Source organism: Xylocopa sonorina, chromosome 7, assembly GCF_050948175.1.
Source record: "Xylocopa sonorina isolate GNS202 chromosome 7, iyXylSono1_principal, whole genome shotgun sequence".
NCBI lineage: Eukaryota > Metazoa > Arthropoda > Insecta > Hymenoptera > Apidae > Xylocopa > Xylocopa sonorina.
In genome coordinates, this window is record NC_135199.1 from 12,825,174 (window position 1) to 12,847,048 (window position 21,875).

General features: G+C 53.3%; 3 protein-coding genes across 3 annotated transcripts in view; 2 read left to right on the forward strand and 1 right to left on the reverse strand.

Annotated features, from left to right (window-relative positions):
- The window catches only part of LOC143425262 (uncharacterized), a 129,094-nt gene extending 113,312 nt beyond the window's left edge, over positions 1–15,782 (reverse strand). The window contains exon 1 of the mRNA XM_076897932.1: positions 15,728–15,782. The gene's annotated coding sequence lies outside the window, so the exon portion shown is untranslated. The remainder of the gene's footprint in view (positions 1–15,727) is intronic.
- The window catches only part of LOC143425292 (uncharacterized), a 270,075-nt gene continuing 258,200 nt past the window's right edge, over positions 10,001–21,875 (forward strand). The window contains exon 1 of the mRNA XM_076897989.1: positions 10,001–10,010. The gene's annotated coding sequence lies outside the window, so the exon portion shown is untranslated. The remainder of the gene's footprint in view (positions 10,011–21,875) is intronic.
- Positions 12,784–21,875, forward strand: part of LOC143425281 (very long chain fatty acid elongase AAEL008004) — a 122,105-nt gene continuing 113,013 nt past the window's right edge. The window contains exon 1 of the mRNA XM_076897971.1: positions 12,784–12,795. The gene's annotated coding sequence lies outside the window, so the exon portion shown is untranslated. The remainder of the gene's footprint in view (positions 12,796–21,875) is intronic.

Genomic DNA, 21,875 nt, shown 5'->3' on the forward strand with positions numbered 1-21,875 from the left:
CTTTCAACGCGATTTACCGCGGAACCGTCGCACTTTTACCACCATTCTCCGTGAATAATGATTAATTAAACGTTACAATGCGAGGGCAAACAGCGGACGCGGATTGTCGATCGAACGAATTCAATGGCCCCTTTATTATAATCGTTCTCCCCGTTCCTCGAAGCGATATTTAAACGCTCGCCGTTCTCGTTCGTTACCGATAACATCGAATTAAATCCTTTGTATCGAGAAATTGTTACGTTCCATTTCTGCGCGAGTTATTCCGCCGTTACGCGCAGAACGTTCTCGAGACGGTCTCCGCGAGAGTATAAAATCGCGAAGCGAACGATTCAGCGAAAAAGCGGTGACCCACAGGGATCGCGAGAATTAACGAAACGCTCGGTATCGGGGCGGGCGACGCGCGAGAGAGCTCTGCTAATAAGTCATCGAGCGTGTACTTTTTAATTAGGTCCGGAGCGAATCGTACGCTGGTCCTTTCCCCGCCGATTTTGATCCCTGCCGGGGGTGATCCCACCGCTGACGTTTAATTAAGTCGACGGGGACGCTCGACAGAGAGCCGGACAACGGAAAGAAACGAAGAAGAACCGGGGAACGAAGACACTATGCCGGAGCTAGGAGAATCGCGAGTGTTTGCCCCGCAGGAAATTAATTACCGCTCGCGTCAACCCCGCTCACGGCGAGTTTATCGCGGCTTCATCGGTGTTAATAGCCCCGCTAAGCGCGGCAACGACTAACGGTCATCGCGCGATTCCTCGTGCCTACCCTTCTTCCGTGGACAATCGTCGATGCGTAAGCTAATCGACGATAATTACCACTCGAACTTCTCCGTACACCGTCCGCGTAAACTATCGACGCGCATCGCCGCGTTCGAATGTATATTAAATTTCCAATCGTTGTAACAATCGGTTCCAGTATCGATCCGTCGCGCAAGTTCGGTACCACGGAAGCGAAATTACATACGTACATCGATACTTGCTACGCATTGAAATTACACGGTATTACGTCGCTCGTAGAAAGTTTGATTTTCGAAAGCTTCTCCAGCGCGACTGAATAATTTAAAAATGAACGCGTTCGCTCGAAACACGATTCCCGGGAAACGGCGCTTGTAACCAGCCATTAACTCGTCAGCGAGGACAGGAAGGAGTCGGAGAAACGGGAATTCGTGAAGCGTGCTCGTCCAGTCCCGCGCAATTACCGACACGCGAGATCGCAAACGAGTCCGATCGGCCATTAACGGCGACAACACCGAGCGGCCACGTCGTCGCTTTTTCCAGCGCGAGAAGTTCGCGTGGCGGTTACATCGATCCCGGATGACCGCAGGGACCCGGACATTCTTTGCAGGTTCATCCTGGCCCGCAAACCAGACCGCCCTCCCGATCCTTTCCGTACCGCGTCCTCGGTCCTCGAGGCCCTTAGCCGCGGTCTGAACTGCGGTTACCACCCCGCGCGATCCACGAATGGAGGAGAGCCTTGCCCGCCCTCTCGAAAGAACCGACGCGACGCGACGCGAGAGTAACCAGGCTAAGCCGATTTCCCGATACATCCGGATACCTCGCCTCGGCTGCTTCACCTTTCGCCAGAGCGGCGCAAAGCGTTCTCGAGCACGCCACCGTTTAACGGAGAGGTCGTTTCTTTTTTTCTTTTTCTTCTTCTTCTTCTTTTTCGTTTTCTGCATCGTCCGTCCGGGGCGAAGAAGTCGCGGAACGATCCGCAAATCGAACAACCCAAAGGGTTGCCGACACGCGAGAAATTACGATTTCCCTGCTCGAAGGAAAGCGGTCGAGGCAAGTCGAATCGTCGAACCGGAAGAATCCATCGGACAACAGCTTCCAGTCGCCATTCTTTTCCTTGGTGCGCGTAGTTGGAACGGTAGGAAAACAGGGGAGGAGAGATCAGCCACGGTTAATCGAATCGTCTAGCGGGAGGGAATCGTCGTCGCGTTGTTTCATTATCGAGGCAGCAGATTATCGAGATTGAAATTCTGGTGGACCGTTCGAGTCGACTCGCGCCTCTGCTCGCCTGTACATCGACCGCTATGGCGCTGTTTCAGCGAACGAAAATCCCGGGGAACGGGACTGGCTCGGTCGTGGCGAAAGGCAGTGAGTCGCGGTCGGAGTAAGCCGATTTTATAGGGTTTTCTCGCGGAGAATACCTCGGATCTACCCCCTCGCCGTCCGCTGACACCGACCAACGACGGCGGCGACGACGACGACCCGTCTCACGCTCCATGAAACATCGAATTTTATCCGCTCCTTCGTTGCACTTTCAAATCCGAACGCTGCTTTAAATTTAATTTCACTTTACACACCTCGGTCCACTCGTAATTCCAGCTACGCGCTCGACCACTCGAGCGTGTGTCGGTTTGTCGCGCGAGATTACCACCCCGGCTCTTCGTTCGTTTTCCTTTAAAAACGACGCTCTGTTTCCTTCGACTCGAGAGTCGCGCTTCTAGGATCTCTCGACGCTCCAGTTTTTCGAATTTACGTACTCGAAATACGAACGGTTTGTCAAACGGTTAGCTGAAATGTCTTCGATGCTTTGGCGGAAACTGTCAACGCAAGCTGATAAGCGTAGTCGTCGGCGTTCGAATCTGCAACGGCGCTCGATTGAAACTACAGAAGAAAACGCGCATCGCGAGGGAATTGTATTTCGAGCGTCGTTGTCGGCTCGTGACGTTCTCTCGAATCAGTCTTGATAGCAAGAATTAACCAAAAAGGGCGCGTCGATCCGAATGCAACGAAGTCTGAACGAGCGTGGCAGTTAAACCGAGGTAATCGGTCGATCTTCGAACCTCCGCGAGGGACGAACTCCGAGCGAGGCGAAGGGAAAGACGGGGGCGAACGGTGGGAGGGTGAAAGAAAGTGAAATCCGGCGTTAGTCGACCGTGATAAGACCCCTAACTTCGTTTCAGAAGTGAGAAGGCAAAGTTCGTGTCTGGCGAAGTCTTAGCGGGGCTACGACTCGCCTGTGGAAAAATCGAAAAGGTCTGCAGGATGCAGACAAGTTTCGCCGCGGATCCCTCGGATACTGGGAGGCGAAAATTTGATCAGCGCGGATCTCGACGCGAGCTGAAACTGCGAAACGAGAAAGAGAGAGAAAGAGAGGGATACGATAGTGGAAGCCGCGACGAACAACGGACGAGGCGAAAGCAAACGGAAGAACGTGGATTTAAGATCGTCGCGTGCTGCTCGACCGAATCTTTCGCGTCGTTCATTGGTAATAATAAGCGAAAATGTATGTACGAGTAAGAACGTTCGTGGAAAGTTGGGAAATCCCATCAGCCAGCGTTCGACGCGGCTCGAGGAGAAAATGGAAGCCGAGCGGAAAACGCGGTTACACTTCGGACGACAGATTTTCGGCGTTGTCTCGCGGATGGAGTGTTCTTGATAACTTCCGTCGTTCGAGACGGGGAATCGGAAACTGCGAAACTTGCGCGCTTGATGGTGCGCGACGCAAACAACGTTTTTGCGTAAAGTCGTTCCAAGTGGGAGGGGGAGACGCTGCACGAGGATACGGATTCCCGGAGAAAGCCGCGGCTGACCCACTTCCCGTTTCGAGTTGCTGATTATTGCAGTTTAATCGTTCGAATGCCTGGAAATCGGCATAATGCGCGCCGTCGCAAGTTTCCCCCCATTCAAATTCCGCGAATACGCTATTCCACCGTCCAACCCAGAAGTGCCGGATCCTCCTTAATTGGGTATTATCGCTTAATATCTGGATCGTGTTCGACGACGGGAAAACGCACGATGCGTAACGGGAAAAAAGAGAACGCCACTACACTTTCTCGCGTTTAATAAAAATAACAGGTCCCTTTTCCATGGCACGGCAGAGCAGATCTGCTCGCTGATAGAGCAAACTTCCCCCCCGCGTGGCGCACAAAGCGAACAGCGCGTAGAGGGATCAACGTGATGGAATCACACTCCCCAGCTATCGACGCATTCCCAAATTGAAGGCTTACTCCTATAAACCGAATTCATCTCGCGGAGAGCCGACTACAAAGATCGCACCAGCAGCGACTAACATCGTCGAGTTCTCGCGAAGCAGCGCGTTCGTCTTCTCGCGGGAAAATTTTCGATACCCGTCGTCTCGCCTCTCGAAACCGGAAGTTTCGAGGAGCCAGAGCGTCGCGGAACGGGTTGATCGCGACTTTTCAGCTCGACCAGATTATTTCGCGTTATTTCTTTGGACACAATATTTTGACACAGTTCCGCTGGCGCGAGATAATTACACGAAAATGTAGGATAATTAGAGGGACCCGAGGGAGAGCGGAACCGACCGTGGCTGAGCTAACGAAATGCAACTGCACCTCCGGTCTCTCGACGCGGCGAATGCAATGAACGCGATACCGCCATTAGACGGAAAATCTGGCTGGTAGAGGGCCAGAATACCGTACGCGCAATTAGAATACCATTGGTAAGCAGAGGGAGACAAATTCACCGAGCGAGTTGTCCAAGAATCGCAGCTCGCGATTGGTCAAGTCGCGGGATAACGGCGTGATTCGCCATCGTCGAGGTCGTTGCGGTCGCACCGGAAACGTTCACCAACTCGAAGTAACGGGAACGGTATCGACGGCAATTTCGCCCCGTTTAGCCGCGGAACGACCGCTCAAAGACACCTTAATTACTATCGAGCGCGGATCGAGGTGCGCAGAGAGAGAGAAAGAGAGAGAAAGAGAAGGAGAGATAAAGGGTAGCCGGTGCTTTAAACGGAACGGAATAAAATAATAATTTGCAGCACGTGCGACCGTGGACCAGGGTAGGAGTACTCGTTGTTCCTCGAAGATAATGGAGGGAGTCGACTCGAAGTTTTTACCCGAGAGTGAATCCATTCGCGAGGCTCGTTAACAAAAACCCGATGAACCCGACAAAGTTTGTTAACGAAGCCAACGGATCGGTTAACGCGCGGGAGGGTGCGACAAGTACGTAAACTCTGAAAGGCAGCGCTGCGCGCAGAGAGAGAGAGAGAGAGAGAGTGCAGCTCGCAGAAAATAATGACGTGGGAGTGGTGAGGGGAAGTGATTTCCGGCGGAGCCACGAGAGACGAATTTAATTCGCTGCAATTATGCAAGCCGGTGGGCTTCCCTCTCTTCCTCGCTCTTCCGTCTCCCGCCCTTTCCGTCCTGGCCCGTGAACAACGGGAAGAAGATGCTCGGCCTCTGGTTCTCACCCTTCTCTCCTTCTGCTCCGTCGTTTCCACCAGCGAAAGACGAAGAGGATCCAGTCGATACGACCGAGTCGCGGCTGTCCCTGCGGGTGGCCGTGCAGGGATGAACGTGCGACTGGTTTTTCCCGTTTTACCAGAAAACTGCTCAATCTGTAGGGTGGGCGAGCCAGCCGTAGAGAAATCGTGCCCAGGAGTGTGAACCTAATTGCACCCGGTCATACTTCCGCTCACGTTCTCCCGCTGTCTCGTTAGTTCGTTCTTAAACTCGGATTAGCTCGCGCGGCCCTTTTGCTGGCCGAGCCGTGCCACCCCCATCCGTTGCCGTCTCGCAAACCTGATTAAAAACGTTTCGCCCGCGAATTGAATAGCGCGCCCGGAAACCAGCCCGTCCAACCAGTCGTTACTCGTCCCAGCTTCCTCCCGCGGGAGAGGGACAATTTTCTTCTCTCGATTATCGCGAGACGAGAGGGGGGCGCGTGCTTTTAAATATGAACTTCTTTCGAACGAAACCGCGTCGCTTTTTTGCATCCAGCTGCCGTCTCGTTGCTCGAGCGGAGCGTCCGTACGACGCGTTACATATTAAACGAGTAAACTCTCATTGAATTCGGAGATTGAAAAAGCGACGAGTTCGTTTCCAGCGTTTCGAGTAATTCCTCCGGTCGGTACCAGCCAGTAATTTTCATGAGGAAGAGAGAGAGAGAGAAAAGGAACGCGGAGCATGGCGAAGATTTTCGTAAGCGAATGACACGTGCGATCGCACACTGGGCTGGGTTTTTTGCGAGCAGTCGCCAGTCGGCGTGTCCGGGAAGGGTTCGATGCTTAACAAGGGATAACCTCGTTAAGGACCACGGAACTAGCTTGTGTGTTTTACAAGTTAGGAATTACGTTGATTAGTAGCAAGTCGAACGTCCCGGCTAGCGCGAACGAGCATCTCGTCACCGCGCCGCGTGTCTACGCACACGAGCGAACAGATCGATTCCTTTTCTCTGTTTCTTTTTGCCCCCGCTTCCCCATCGTCGCTGTCTACCACGGGGATGCCTTCTCCTTTGGATACACGTTGGAACGAGATCGATTCACCTCGTTGCGCACTTGCGAGAGTTGAAAGAGTAACGAGGAGCGTCCAAACGCTGGCGGATCACGAAACACCCCGCGGACACGTCAGCGTCCCGATGTAATTTCGTAAACGACGTCGCATTTTTCAGGTTTAATGGAGAAGTTACCGAAAGCAGCGGTGGTTTCCTGCGCGCTTGCGAGAAGAATTCGGGACGCTCTGGCACGCTCCCAGCTGGAAGACCTCGAAGAAGCGTAGCGTAAACACGAGCTCGTCCTAAACCGAGTTTATCGGTGGCACAGGCGACTCGAAGTGCACCGCGAGCTGTTCGACCTGTTAACCGAACCCTTCTCGCGAACGAGATCCCCCCTCCTCCTCGTCTCGTAAATAAAATCTAGCGCGTCGAGGAAGAAGCAACGAAACGGGGGAAACTCGCGCGACGTATCGATTATGACGTCTGTTTAGAGGGACGGAAGGCATTAGTCTCGCGGCGCGAACTTTAAGGTCGAAAGTTTCGCGATAGTGGCCTGGGAGGATCGTAGACTTGACAAACGGAGCCGGAAGGAGAAACAAACGGCGCCGTGAATCTCGCCTACCCCTTTTAATTCTTTTTCTCGCGCCACATGTTCCAGCAGTCGATCTTAAACCAGTTCCGTCTCTCGTAAAACCTTTCACCCTCCCTCCCTCCCTCTGTCGCAATCGCGATCGAGTCTTCGCGTAACCATACGCGCGTGAACCGTCAGAATTATACCGTAAGTTCGACGCAGCGTTGTGCGTCGCGTACGAGGGGCGAATGAACGATCGAAATTCCAGACGTTCCGTGGCAGCGAGAAATTCGTGAGCGAGAGGAGGGCGTTCTTTTTTTCCCCGGCTACGACTCGAGGAAACGTCGGTAATTCCGCTCCGACACGCCATGTGTGCCGCGTTAAGCCTGTTCGAGCATCGTGTCTGATTCATGAGGACCATTAATTTAGGAGAAACGAGGCTGGCCGCGTCGCCAGACGGAACACCGACGCACGCGCGGATGTACACACTCGACCGCTTAATAAGTTCGTTGCTTCTCGAAGGAGCGCGCAGCCCCTCGGGTCTGCTCGAAAAAGGGAGACCCGGTGCGTGCCTGGCCATCGTGGCGACGATAAAAACGCGTTCAGGAACGTGTTAATCCTGCTGGATTACCAGCCCTGGGAAGAGCATCCCTCTCGAACGTGTTCACAACTTTTTTTCTCCCTCTCGAAAATGGTCGGAACGCGTCTCGCGGTTTTTCTTCGCGCACTCGAACAGAAGATACGACTAGCATTGGTTCGATCGTGAGAGATGGTGATTTCTTCGACTCGCGTCGCACCTGTTCCACTCGTCGATAATTCCTGACGGAAGGGTTGTTTTCAATCAAGAAGCGAGCCGCTTAGCCGGTTAATCGGTCCGACTCGGTCGCAATTAGCAGGGACCAGTCCCGCCTGCGGGGGAGGTAAAACGAATTTCGCGTCCCCGGCTCGAACTGGTTACAAACGCAGCTTTAGTCCGAGGGCTCGGTTTTGCCGTCGCTGCGGAAGGTACCAACCAGGGGTGGCTCGAAGTCGTTCCACCAGCCAGGAAATTACACGTCCTTCCGTGCTATAAGTTCACCGCGAAGGGGTTGCGCGGCTCGTGTCTCGTGGGTCGCGCGCGTTTACCATCTTGCTCCCGTGTCCTTTCATTGCGGCCCCCACGGTGGTATTAATTGCTATTCGTGTCTTCGACGCGTAATTAATTGTCGAAATTTGTCATGCGCCCCGTATAATCGCTCGCCGGGTTGCATCGAAATTTCCTCTGGAACCCCCTCCGTTCCCCACAACCGCGTTCACGGAACGAACGTTTTATCTTGCTCACGCGAGCCTGTTTCGAGTGCGCGCCAGCCATATTTTACGTGACCCCGAAAATCTGGAATGTCTCTCTCCTTCTCGACGGAACAAAGCCATCGTGCACGTTTCTATGCGCGATGGAACGAGCGTGGCGAAGTTACTCTTGTTTCGGTGTGTTCAGGTGAAAGGGAGAGGAATTGGATCGCGACGCGACCCATTCACGCGGTACGAGCTCGACGGCCATAGCTGAGATCCGCGTGGAAAATCAGCCGCGGCGCGAGAACAAAGTTGTTCGACGGGTGTCCCGGCAGGAAACGTCGACGCGAGCCGCGTAACGAGCGGTATCGAGACTTTTCCTTGGCAACTGAACTCGGAAAGAAGTAACCGACTGCCTCCTGGGACATTGTCGCGTCTCTGGGGATCTCGTAGGAAACTCCGCGGGTCTCGTGTTCGCTCTCGTCGAGATTAATTATTCCGCAAGCAAAGCGTCCCGGCGCCACCAACTTGGTGAGCCTCGCGGTGTATCGAGCCGTAACCCTCGAACGCGTAAACATTCGCGTGTTCCGCGCGCTTTCTCGCGGTCGTTACGGTTCTTTCGCGAGGAAAATATGAAATTTCCAAATGGGAACGGAGGGCATTCGAATGTAGCCGGGCACGAAAGAATGTACATCGTGATAAAAAGTAACGTCGCGAGGCTACGCGCGACCTCTAAGGGTACGTAATCTTTTACAAGGCTGGAGAGAGGGGAGAGGCTGTGTTTTTCGTTTTATTACGCATCCCGCGAGCAGTTCGCGTCGCATCCCGCGGCGTAAAGCGCGAAATGAATTTCGACACGGTGACCTGCAACGCGGCGTCGTAAAATATGAAATTACGCGGACGTTTCGACGTGAACCCCTTGACACCGCGATACGTACACCGCGAAACGGACATACGAGCCGGGGAACTGGCCGGATAACGAGATCACCAGAAATATCAGGGGACGTTCGCGCCTCGTGTTCGTCTTACGTCGCGGTTACCACGGTCGACGACCCCGGGTCGTCGAATTAAACGGGTTAATCGATCGCGCGAAGACGAACGGGCCAGCGCGCGAATTGTCATTTCGATGATTTTATCTCGGAAACGGGGCCACCATTAGCGCGGCGTCAATCACCCGGCTCACCTCTATTATTCCGTGACAGCCAGAAATTTCGAGCGCGCCAGCGCGGCGGGACGACAAAACCGGGAATCGGATTAATCATCCATCTTCGCGAATTCGAGTTATTCAACTGTTTCTTAACGCCCGCCAGATAGGCAGATCGAGCGAAGTTACCGTCTCGAGTGTCCGCGAAGCCCTAGAAACCGGAGAACAGCGCAACAGTTCCTCCCGTTCTAAACGATCGCGCATCGACCGATGAACCGTATCGATAACGACGATTTTTACGACCGTCGTTGGTTGGAACGAAACGGAACGCCCAATAGCAGAATGGCAGTCTCGCGTAGCTCGCGTGCAAACCGCGGAAGCGTAATTGAATATCGGTAGACTGCTGGTGTTCCTCACCGTGCCTTCAGCTATTAACGTTAACGATTTTGCAGAACCCAGTCTGATTTAACGCCACCTTCTCCGTTCTTCAATTTCTTCCCTCGTTTCTATTCTGAACCACAGTCGTTGATCTGTAATTCGAGTTCCGGATTATTAATAAGTATCGTTAACGCGACTCCGGTAACAGGGGATGTCGGCCATTTTGGTTCCAGGCTCGAGGCGCGCTCCTCGCGTCGAACGACGCGATGTGGGTTGAATTATCGCGAGTCGAATCTGATTCCCGTATTCCCGGGCTCTTTCCTAGGCTGGTTTATACCCATCGGCCCGTTATCGGTCTCCCTAGATACACGCGTAGGTATCTACCACGGTTGTAAACTCGGTAACTCGCACTGGAATCGAATTCCCCGCGTACCCGCGCGCTCCTGGCCACGATAATCGAGTTCTACTCGAAGCCAGAACGGTGGCTCGATCGATGGAAATTAGGATGTTCGAATCAGTTAACGGTGTTGCGTGGCTGGCTCGACGCGCGTGTGCGCGCGCGTTCCCACCCTTATCGCTCGGTTAGAGCCACTCGAGGACTTAAATTAATAAGCTGCAGACGATGGCGCGGCGCGTCGCCGCGCGCGTGTAGCGCTACCGTCGTGCGCGACAAAATGTTCATCAAAATTACGGGGCCAACGCGGGTGGAACCCGTCGAACGCCGCGAACAATGCTTGCTAATTGCATTCCTCGAGCGACGGGGGCTTCTTAGGTTACCCGGTATCGACGCGACGCCAGGATATTTCCCGCGCCCGCGTTCCCGCTATCTCGATGAAAAATTTTGTTCGCGAATAATCCGATTTACCATTCAAATATTCACCGCGGGACTAGCCGCGGGTACGCGTCCGCCTCTGCCACCTACGTTTCACTTTGAAATATTCGCTAAATCAAATATCAGATTGGCAATAAATCGTCCTCGTGTTAGAAATCGATATTCCGAGCGACTGGGTCGCGCGCGCGCGCTCGCTCGCGCGTTTTTAAAACGAACGAGAAAGATTGGCTGATCAACAAGGGTGGCGCTTATTATCGGGGGTGGCGGAGGCGAGCCGGTTGGCATCGGTATGGCGGCGGTCGACGCAATAATTAAATCACCGGCCAGCCTGTGCCGGGCTTTGGCCCGTTCGACGGCGCAATTTTATTTCGGCCGCAGAATTTCATTCGTCAAGCACGCCGTACTACGAATCACAATTATTCCCCGCCTTATGTATTTCCAACGGGCCGCGGGCGCACGTACGCGTCGCGACGCGACGCGCTGACGACTGGCCGCTCGTCAACGTCGGCCACCGACAGAATTCCATTTTTGCGAATTATTCTTTCGCTTCGTGCCGCGAGCACGCGTCCCCGTGTCGGTGCCCATCGAGCTACGGAACATAATAAATCATTCCTCTCTTCTTTCGTCCGTTCCTCCGTCCACCTGGCAACGCGCCTTTCCCTCTCGACGGCGATTAAACCTAGCGAAACTTGCGAAAAACGAAGCTGAAAATGCTTCCGTTCGTTTCACCAAGACGACCACGAAGCTTTGAAAAATAAAGTTCCAACTTTAGAAGAGACTCGAATAAAGCGTCTCTCTCTGTTAGTTCGCACAGAATCGATCATTCCTCGTGAATCACGCCTTTGTTGTCTCGATCGTGAAAAATCGACGAAAAGAACGAGTGTACCGCGTCTATCAAAACGTTGTTCCCGTTTCGTTCGCGTCGGCGTAATCCTGAAATACGCGCGCCAAGGGAGGACACAGCGGTGTTCCTCCTTTTATTTTTTTTCAGCTACCGTACAATTTCGCCGGGGAAAGAGTTTGGTTATGCAAACAACGGGGGAGAGAAGTTATTCGCGGGCGGTCAGAATAAGTGGCACGCCTTGTACGCGGAGACGCGGGTGCATACATAAATGCATACGCGTATCAGCGGATGGCTGCATACATAAATGCATGCATAAATTTGCGGCGAGTATGCATGCGGCCCGCGAGGAATCCAGCCCCGTGGACCAATTAATATTTCAATTCGAGCCTGCTCGACCCGCGTCTCGATCCACCCGATCGTCCTTTCATCGCGCGGATCACGCGGCTCGACTGAGTTGGTCCGCGACTTCGAGACTCGAAACGCGGAACCGTCTCGAAAATCTGCTCCTTCATTCGGAAACCACGCATGCTTAAGAGCGCAACGCGCGTCGCGCGATCCGTTTCACGCTCGTTCCTCGATCGGGACGCGGAGGAGGAGTCTTGGTAAACGGACGCGCGGTCGAAACAACAGGAGCGGATATTCGCGAGAAGAGCAAACAGAGCTTGGGAGCCGTGGCGTTATTCCTTCTCGAGGGTCGAACTGGTAAAGAGAGGTGTAACGCGAGTTCGCGCATTCCGGTTACGCAAGAACTCGCCACCGCCGCGCAATCCACTTTCCTCGTCCCGAACTCGTCTACATTTTTTAATCTCCGCGGTTCCACCCGCCCGCTCTCGTATTCCCTGTCCGTTTTAAATTGGATTTCCTACTTTTTGAGAAGAGACACCCGCGTAACCGTAACATCAACCTCGTAATATCTGTTTTCCGGTGGTGCTCGACGAGAAACTTCCGGCCCGTCGCTCGGGATATACCGTGGAACGTCTTCGAGGTAAACAGCGCGCGGATAAATTCGACGACGCGGCGCGCGAGAATCCGCGAAACATTCTACTCTCTCTCTCTCTCTCTCTCTCTCTCTGTCTCTCTGTGGATCTGGATTAATCGCAGCGCGAGCAAATAGAGCGGACCAGCCAAGGCAATTAAGCCAATCGTTCTCGTCGATGGAAAGTAGAGGGCCGATATCGAAAGTATCGATAAGTTTTTCCGTCAATTACATCGAGCAGCCCCGTCGAGGCCACTTGAAAAAGTTCCACCCTGTAACGGAGAGGCCGCTGCCTCGACGTTACGGACGCCCGCCATTCATCACTGTATCGATCAAGTATCCTGGTAAATCCGCCGAAAATAATTTCTCTGCTTCGTCGCTGCGGTTCGTGGCTTGTTAAACGGAACGCGGCCGGTCAGTTTCAAGAACCGGTAACCGTGGCCACTTGAAAAGCTTCGAGCCGTCTCCGTTGTACGCTCGATCGAGAATATCAGGGGATGGCGACGTTACGCTAAGCGAGTCCAAAGAAACTTATTCGATTTCTCGATGCTTTACGCGATTTCTTTCGTCCGCGAGGAGGACGCCAGCGTTGGGTTGGTACGGCTGTTCAATTCGTATCGGTCGCGGAGAATTCTTCGTCACCGTTTCCGGAGCGTGGCGTCAATAAAATTGATTACGCCGGGCTTAAACGCCGTTAAACCGTAACCGTGCATAATAAAGGGCCGGCGTGTGCAAACTGTTGCTCGTCGTGCACGCGGTTATGCTGAAATTTGCTTATAAATTTGCATCGCATTAACGGAGTGTAAGCGGAATTATATCTATATCACGCGTACACGTTGCGCCGCGAAACAGCGACTCATCGAGCGTGAAAATTATTCTGACGCGGGACACCTCTTAAATCGCCGATGAGAAGAGAAACGGGAACGACGGCGGGCGGACGTTTTGTAAGCACCGAATTTTCGGTGCGCGAGAGCCCCCGTTGCGAGGCGCGTTGTAATTTAAGTGGAAAACCCGATAGCGGTGATCGTTACCGCGTTACCATTCCCTTTGTCATTGTAGCGGGCTATAGTTTCAATCGATAAAAGCTACGCGCAAAGGGAGAGAATCTTATTACCAGGTGGGATGTTATTGCTTTTATGGGAACCACGCGATATCGCGACCTTACGCGGGTAACAAGTGCTCGCACGGTTTCTCCTTGTCGCGTCATCTGTTCCCATCGTTTTCGACTCTCGACCCACCCCTCGACGGGGTGGATGCTGAGCGTAATTTTTCTCATCACATTCTCACGGATTCCAAACGAAAAATAGCTGGCAAATATTATTTCAAGACGAATCGAGGCTAGAACTTTTGTTTCGCTCGTCTGCTATAGACAGATCGAAGGCAGCAATGGAAATAGACCATGGATCAAGTTCAGGAAAGAACGGAGTGCGTCCGCAGTAGTGTCGCTCGATAATATCCGCGCCGTACGATTCCTCGCTCGTACGACGGTATCTAGGAAAGGGGTATTGACCTTGATACGACAGGTTCTAGAAGACTCGACCTATTCTCGAGCCTGTACCGTGGCTAACTATAGAGCAAGGGCAGAGGAAGAGGCCGCTGGAAAATTCATAAGAAACCAACCCCTTATGCGACAGCTCGTCCCTCGACAGTCACGATAATCCAAAGTGCACGGTACTCAGAATCGTAACCGATACCTTGACTACTCCGCAACGTGCGTGCGTTGCATTTCTCTTTATTACACCGTACGATAGCTCCGCAACAACCCTGACGCTCTTCCGTTTGATTGCGCCTCATATTTTCTGCAATCAGTATCGACCGCGGCGAGGGTGTATTTTCCCGCAGAATTTCTGCCAGCCAGCCAAGATTGCCGCGCAAACATCTCGAACGGAACAAACAACCGTCGCGTAAACGGCTGGAGACGCTCGCGAGGCTCGAAAGAAATTACCGAGGTCGCTCGTCGTCGTGCCGTTGCACTCGTTCGCGCGCATCTTATAAAACCAACCCCGCCGGTGTAATCGTTACCGCATTAGAGCGTTCATTGTCGCGGTGGTTGCTGGCGACGATGGTGGCGGCGGCGGTGGCGTTGAAAAATGAAAGCACTCGCGCGACTGCTTTTCGAGTGCGCGAACGCTCGCACCGAGCGGCTGCGTGGGTCGAGTGCTCGTCTCGAGCACCCATGTCATCTCGCCAGCGATCCTTCACATTTCAAAACACCGCCAAGCGAGTGTCGACGACTTTTCGCGGCGTTTGGAAAATTCATACATCCGTTCGAGGATTATCAATTTATAACAGGCGACGAACAGGCGTTGCCGCCTCGAACTCCTCCGTGGCAAAGATAACGGGGGTTAACTCGAAGTTGATCGGACTAAAATCGACTTCGCTGTCTCGGCAACTTTCGTCGAGCTGGTTCGACGGGGATGGTGTTCGCGCGCAGTCAGACAGGAACTTCGCGCCGGAAACGTCACGTCAGACGCCTCGTTAAGGAAACACACACGCAGGGGATCGTCGTAGCAGGGGGCGCGACCGTGAATTTTTCAACACCCCGTCTCCGTTAAGGCGAGGCGAGCGTGTCGCGGACAGGCATGGTTTTTAACGAGGCAGAAGTCGGAATTTCAAGCGTCGGACCCATTTCAGGTGCCAGTTCAGAGAGCAGGACGCGTAATGTTCGACGCGAGGCACCCTGGCGCGGTTGCGAGAGCCTGATCGTCGGGGGACGGTGGAATCGGTATCAGGCAGCGTCGAGAAGAAGGCGCTGAAGACGCGAGACGGTGCGAGAACGGGGCGAGGGAAATAGAGTCGTCTGACAAGGCTGCATCGCGAGGCCGCGGAATTATTAATTTTAATTACACAACTCGAGGCTGCGTTCACCGCGTCGAGGAGGCCCGGGTTACGTAATAAACTTACAGCAACAGCATCGGTACCACCATCACCGCTGCTGCCACCACCGCCGCCGCCGCCATCAACATAGACGCTTTACTTCCATCAACGCCGTCTTTCCCGCACTCCGACCATCGCCATCACCCATCCGCAGCAGCATTACGTGGGTATTGATTAAACGCAACGCATCCCTTCCTTCGAACGACTCTCTCTCCCTCTCTCTTTCTCTCACTCTCTCTCTCTCTCGACCACGTCTCTCGCCGCGTGGGAGAGGGTGCTTTTGGCACGGGAGTTGCCCGATAATTAATATTATTTATCGACGTCTTAATCGGCTGGCCGCATCTAACCGCCATCTCCAACCCCTCGGGTTTCGAGCCGACCGGAGGAAGCCGACCGCGAGGCCTCGCTCCTCGCTCACCCTACTCGAGATCGCTCGGCTTTTATCGAAGAACGAGGGGCCGGCCACTGGCCACCACGGAATCGGGCCTATCGTCGACACGCGTTTCGAACATTCAGATGGAGAATCGCGATCGATATCGTGCACGCACTCGAAAGGGTGTAACAGAGAAATCGAGCGTTCCTTTCTGATCAATCGTCGAGTCGTACTACTTGTTACGAGAGAACTCGGATGTATTTATAACTACTTACGTTTCAGAAAACCGCGCAAAGGGAACAACGATTTCCGCGACCATCAAAGACTTACCTGAAACAAAGGGAACAGAAATGATTAGACACGTATATATATATATATATTTTTCCTTCTTTAACATTACAAAGTTAAGCTTGCACGATTTCTTGCCCTCGCCCCGTTTACCTTTTCGACAAACGTTGTTTACGTTCCGTTTTGAAGCGAACGGAAACGTTGTAAATATCGATTTACCTTTATCTAAAAACAAGTTGTCCAAAGCGACGTAAGCCAGCTATTTTCTTTCTACCAGTTTCCCGTCGCCCCGCCCGACCGCTTGCTGTTTATCCTTTTCAATCGCCATAAGTTATTTATAAAAGTTAGCGGGACACGGTATATCGTCGCTGATTGTCCGCTCGATCGACCGAAAGTTTTCTGCTTGACAAAGGGCGGGGAAGAATCCAAGAGAACCCGGAGGCCGGCTACAAAACGGACAGAGACGGGGGACAAAGGTGCGCCAAGGGAAGAAAAGGATCGAACGAGGGAGCGGGGGGTGAAGAGAAGCGTCATGGTACTACCAGCGACCCTCCTTTCACCTTGGAAACCTTGCCATCCCGTCTTCCCTCGTCCCACGATTTACCTATTTTTCTGTTTTCTTTTCAACCTCGTTCTTCTTGCGAATAAATTACTGCTGTACAGTTACATTCGCATTCTACCGCTCGAGGTAGCTACCCCTCTTCTTATTGCCAGAATTTCAAACGCTCTCCACCTTCGTCCACCGACAGGTGTCCCGCCGTTTATTCAAATTTATTCAATTTATACGAATTCGAATTTAAATTCGAGAAATTGAATTTACAAATTCCTGTGATCGTTCGACGAACGGTAATTAAATGGATCGGAATAACTCTGGTGCCGAAAGTTACAACTTCCCGTCCGTTTCGTCGTCCGCGATGGACGTCTTATTTCGAGGCTCGCAATCTGTCACCATCGTCCACGCGTGCGTCGAGTATCGCGAACGGCGACAAATTGTCCGCGACGAGAGATCGCGGTAAAAAAGCGGAACGGTACCAAGGTAAAGAAGCGAGGTGAAACGACGCGGGTGGGTGACCGCGTACCTTTGTAAAATGTACTTCGTCACCTCGGTGGCGTCGCGTGACCGAACCGCCCTTCCGATCGCTTTCGACCGCTCCTTTTCTTTCGTCCGCTCGATATTTCCCCTCAGCCATTTATGGAAGCTCCTCGACCCTCATTCGCGAGACTTTGCGCTCGGCTACGAGAGACGCCTTAATGGTCCACGAAAGAGTCCAGCGACGTGCGATTTGTTCGTTTTCGTTGGTCGCCGATTGCAATTTCGTCGGGCAAACAAAAAGCGGAGATCAAGCGGACCGAGTTGCGAGGACTCTTTGATCCTTGTCTCTCGTTCGTTCCAGTAATCGAGTTGGGCAATCCGCGAGATTTTTCAGGCTGGGATTAACGAACATCAGAGGCTCGTTTGGCTTCCCGATCAAACCGGAAAGCCGGAGAAATCCGTAGGAACAACGGGGATTAAACGACGAGGGGGTGGAGGGCGCAAGAAAGGAACGTTCGTCCGGTGGAAGTCCCTTACATCTATCAGCTTTCACGACTTCCTGTTCTCTTTTTACGGCGTTTCTTCGGTCCGTGCCTCGGGATTTTCGCTCGTTTATGAGGACGAGCCATACACGAGACGTCGCGAGGGCCGCTGCTGGAAGCGCATTACGCCGGCTTGGACGCTAGATTGGCCCAGACTTCATTGCGAGCGGAGGTGAGAAAAAGGCGAGCAGGCCTCGCGCCGTGGAAGAATGAAAGGAAAACGACGCGCCGCCCTCTCCATCGGCTCCAACCCTGGCTGACTCGTGACGAATCGTGAAAAGAAACCTGAATTCGAGAGAACTTTCGTCGACCGTGACGCTTCGTTTACGTTCCAACGAGTCACCAGAGATAAATCGTTCCCTTCCACGTAGTGGGTTCATCGAGCGTTCGAATGACCAATCCGTGGCTCTAAAAGGACGTAAAGCGTCCGAAACGATTAGGGCACGCATTCTCGCCGTCCCTCCACCGCTCTCCAGAACTATATTCTCACCCCACGCGTTTCTCTCCCCGTCGAATAAATCTCTTCCAAACGAACGAGGAACATCGCTTAGTCCCCTCGTCTACTAAATATTTTACACGTTGTTCATCCTCGAGGAATGCTCTCCGACGAGGCGATCGATGGGACTCGCGACGAATCCGTCGCGAAGCCGCAACGAAAGTATTCCGCGGGCAAAGTTATCTCGTTACCGTCCCGGCCCCCGTTCGTTCATCGTATTCTCTCCATTGAACGACCCGCGTCGACGGCTGAAAGTTGCGGAACAACTGAAATCAATCCGCGGATCGATACTGTCCTTTATCGCGGGCGGCGAGAATCGCGGCTCGTTAAGCCGAACGGCGGGGCCAGGCAGGCAGGCATCCCACGGCATCCCACGGGCATTCAGAGCCCCAGTGGCGATTGAATCGCGGTGCGCGTCGAAAACGACGATTCGAGGCTCGCCTGGGGAACGAGCGGGTCGTTTCGTAGCCTCCGTTGAATAACAAATGGCCGCGCGCCGCCCCTGAAGGACAACGCCGCCAGTTTCGGCGTAACTCCGCTCCCGACCCGACAGGCCCGTAAGTCACCGGCTCAAACGAAGCGTCGAGGTATTAATTAGAGTTTCAGGCCGGGAACCGCGATCACTTATCACCCGTACCCAACCTAATCCACCGCCGCCGCCGCCGCTTCGAGCCCTCCGGCAGGGCGCGCGCGTCGCCACGCTCGCCAAGCCTTTTAACTTAAACCTTCTGATCGATGTCTACCCGATCGCCGTCGAGACCGGTCTAATGAGTCAGGATCAAGTGCTTTCTTAGCGGTTCTCGCCACCGCCGGCTGCCTTTTTCCGACAACCCCCTCGTTCCATCGACGTCGCCGCGCGAGCAGCCGCGCGGAGAATCGACGTCCGACGCCATCGCCGCGGCGGAACCTCGGGGAGCCCCACGGTGAAAGGGCGTTCATTGTGATCGACCGGTGACCCCGTTCCGCCACCGCGGCGGATCATTAATAAAACGCGCGACACCGCGGCGATTGGAAATTTTTCATGAGTCGCCTGTGTCGACCGCCTCCGGAAGGGCTGTTCAACCGTTGAAAGCGAGCGGGTTCTTGGAATTCGAAGGAGCCGCGCGCGAGCACAAAAGAGCCGGGCGAAACAAAAATACAGCCCCCCCAGGGAGTTTTCTAAACACCGGGAGCAGACGAGAGTGCGCTCTCGCGTCGGGGCTAGAATGTTTAGCTCCACTGTTTCGCGGTGTTTGCAAAATTCGCTAAACTATTGCGTACACGTGACGGTATTGATCCCCGGGAGCAGGGGGTTTCGAAAGTTGACTCTGGCACTCTCAATGTTGCGCTTTGTGCGTCGGGAAATAACGCTCGTACGGTCGAGCGGATTACAACGATTGCGACTGTAACGAATGGGAACGCGGGGTGCGTTCCCGGGGAAATTCGTAAAGGGGTCATCGGCCCAAAAGAAATTTAATCAGTTTACCGCGTGCGCGAGCCGTTAAAAATTCAGCGGCAAAGTCGCGGCCGATAGCGCGAAACCACCCCCCGTGACGTACAATTAAACGCGGCGAAGGGGCAGACAGCGTTGAATATCCGTTTATTCCGCAAACGAGCCGAAAGGTTGTTGCTCGATAATTAAAAAGCTTCAATCACATTTTAATACGCGCCGCGGGAACAACGCGCTGCATTAAGCGCGCGATTAAATTCGATTTTTAACCGATAATTAAGCGATCCCGCTCGCGCCGCGATCTTTGACGGCCAACCGCCCTTCGCTCGGGACCGAGGATATTTCCGCCGCGAAGAACGAGAAACGAAATGAAACTGGTGGTGCAGTGGAAACAACGGCAGGACGATGCGGAAATAGAGAAGAAAATTCGTCGCATCGGAGTATCGTAGACCAGCAGCGTTCGATTATTTTCGCGACGCGGTGGCAGAAGGAAACGACGAAGTAGAAATCTGGTTTCTCATTTAGACCGCCGATTGGAAATTCATCGTCCGCGAGAATCCAGTGAATTTTCATCACGGCTCTTGGCTTCTCTGCGTGTTTATTTAATTTCGCTCGTTCCCAGAATAAACGCCGACTTCCGATCCGCTATCGGACCCGACTTTCAGATTCGATCAGCAACCCCGCCGAGAAATAATTCTCGCGGCGATCCTCGCCGCGGAAATTGAACGCAATTACGCCGGGCCACGAAAAGCAACGCGCTCTAACAAGTTTCAGACCAAACTAGAGATAAACTATCCTTTTCAGAAATTCAGAATCGGTCGTAGACTTGACAACTAGCGTGAAATTTCAAATAACTGGTATATCATTCTATTCTATTGAAGAATTGATGTACACGAGTACCTTCTGTATCAAGGACACACAGATGTAATGAAGGGTGGATGGGATTAAAGACATAGAAATGAGTCCCTGCGTAGTCACCTCCCTGTTGATGGACCTGGGCCCTTGGTATCGTTTTCGAGAGGGCAACCTCAGGTCTTCGAAACTTTCACTTGAATTTTACAATGCAAAAAGCTATAGTTTAAGTTAAGTTAGTGAGTTTTCCCCCGAAATTTGGTATCCGTAGTACCGCGCGTCGTCGCGCCCGAACTGCCCCTCTCCCAACACGTACACCGTGTCCCTACATTAATTATCCCTGTCATCGGCAACGGCAAGCTGTCGTCTCGGTTTCCAGCGCAGATGCCATCAAGTTTATCGCGTCCCAGATATCAGGAGGGCCCCTGAACTTTGGCCATCGCGGAGCGTCTACGAAACCGGGTACGAACCACCCGGTAGAAACCAGCGACGAGTCGACCGGCCGAGTCTCTCGCCGCAGAGTTCGCCCTTACGTAGAAATTGCTCTGACCACCGTAACCCGCTATTAACTCGGCTGCGAATTGATTCCCCGGTTTAGTGCCATTTACAGAAACTGCCAGATCTCGAGAGTTACTCACCCTCGGCTCTGGATTACGTTCTTCGACCCGCCCCTCGAGTTTCTCTATAAAACCGAACAGGTCGTTCGACCTCCGCTCCGCCGGCTCGCGTGCTCCGCTAATAATTTCGATAAGCTCGGTCCAGCGAGGACCAGAACCGACTGTCGCGGGGATTAACCAACTGTTTTACTTCCTGGGGGATGGCTGAAGTCTGGCGGAAGGCGTAGGTCGCGCGAGGCGTACGCTCGGCCGTTTTACTCCCCGAAGAGAAAGAGTAAACAGCGCGGACGAGGGGACGAGGGCGATGCGGAGACGAAGGGCGCGCAGGATCGAAGATGGGTGGCGGAACTGGCCGTACACGAAACAGCACTTACACGGCCGCGACTGGCACAACCTCTGGCCCGCCTCTGAGTAACGGTCGGACCTGTACGACTGCCTGGAAGTACGTTTAAACTGCGACTACCATACCGCGCATACCAGTGGCTTTCAAGGTGAATTTCGCCCCCGGAGTTTATTAATATGTATACGCGAGACGCCGCGATACACCTCGCCCAGGCGACGTCGCTCGAGAAAATTCCGAATGGAAATGATCATTGCGACGGTTCGCCTCTGAATGTTCGTTCTAACGAACTGGACGGGACTGTTTTACGAACGTTTCGAGTCGAGTTTCAACTTTTCTCTTGGTCGAATCTCTGAAGGTTTGAGGAGCGTTCGGTTGGAATCGAACGGATCGAAAGGGCGAGAGAATCCTCCGTCCCGTTTATTATTTATGAAACTAATTAGACGATCGTTTTAACGCGCGCGAATCGATTCGAAACGGTCGGGGCGCGAGCAGAATTTTAAACAATTTTGTACACAAATGAGACCCAATTCGAATTGCGAGCATGTTCCGATGAGTTTCGATCCGGTCAATATTTATACAGTCGAACGGTGCCGACTCCGCCCGAATCGCCGACGCGATCGCATTAATAACTCTATCGGCGTTTCGTTTCGAATTTTGCGCACGTAATCGCCTGCGACGGCACAGCGGCGGTACATTGTGCGAAGTATTTTAATAATTCCCTCGAACGGCAGGGGTTAATTTTATAACCGCCGCCCGGTAAATCCCAATAAAATCGGTTGCTCTTTCAGCGTCCCGGTAACGCGTCGTTCGATCCTCCAAAGGG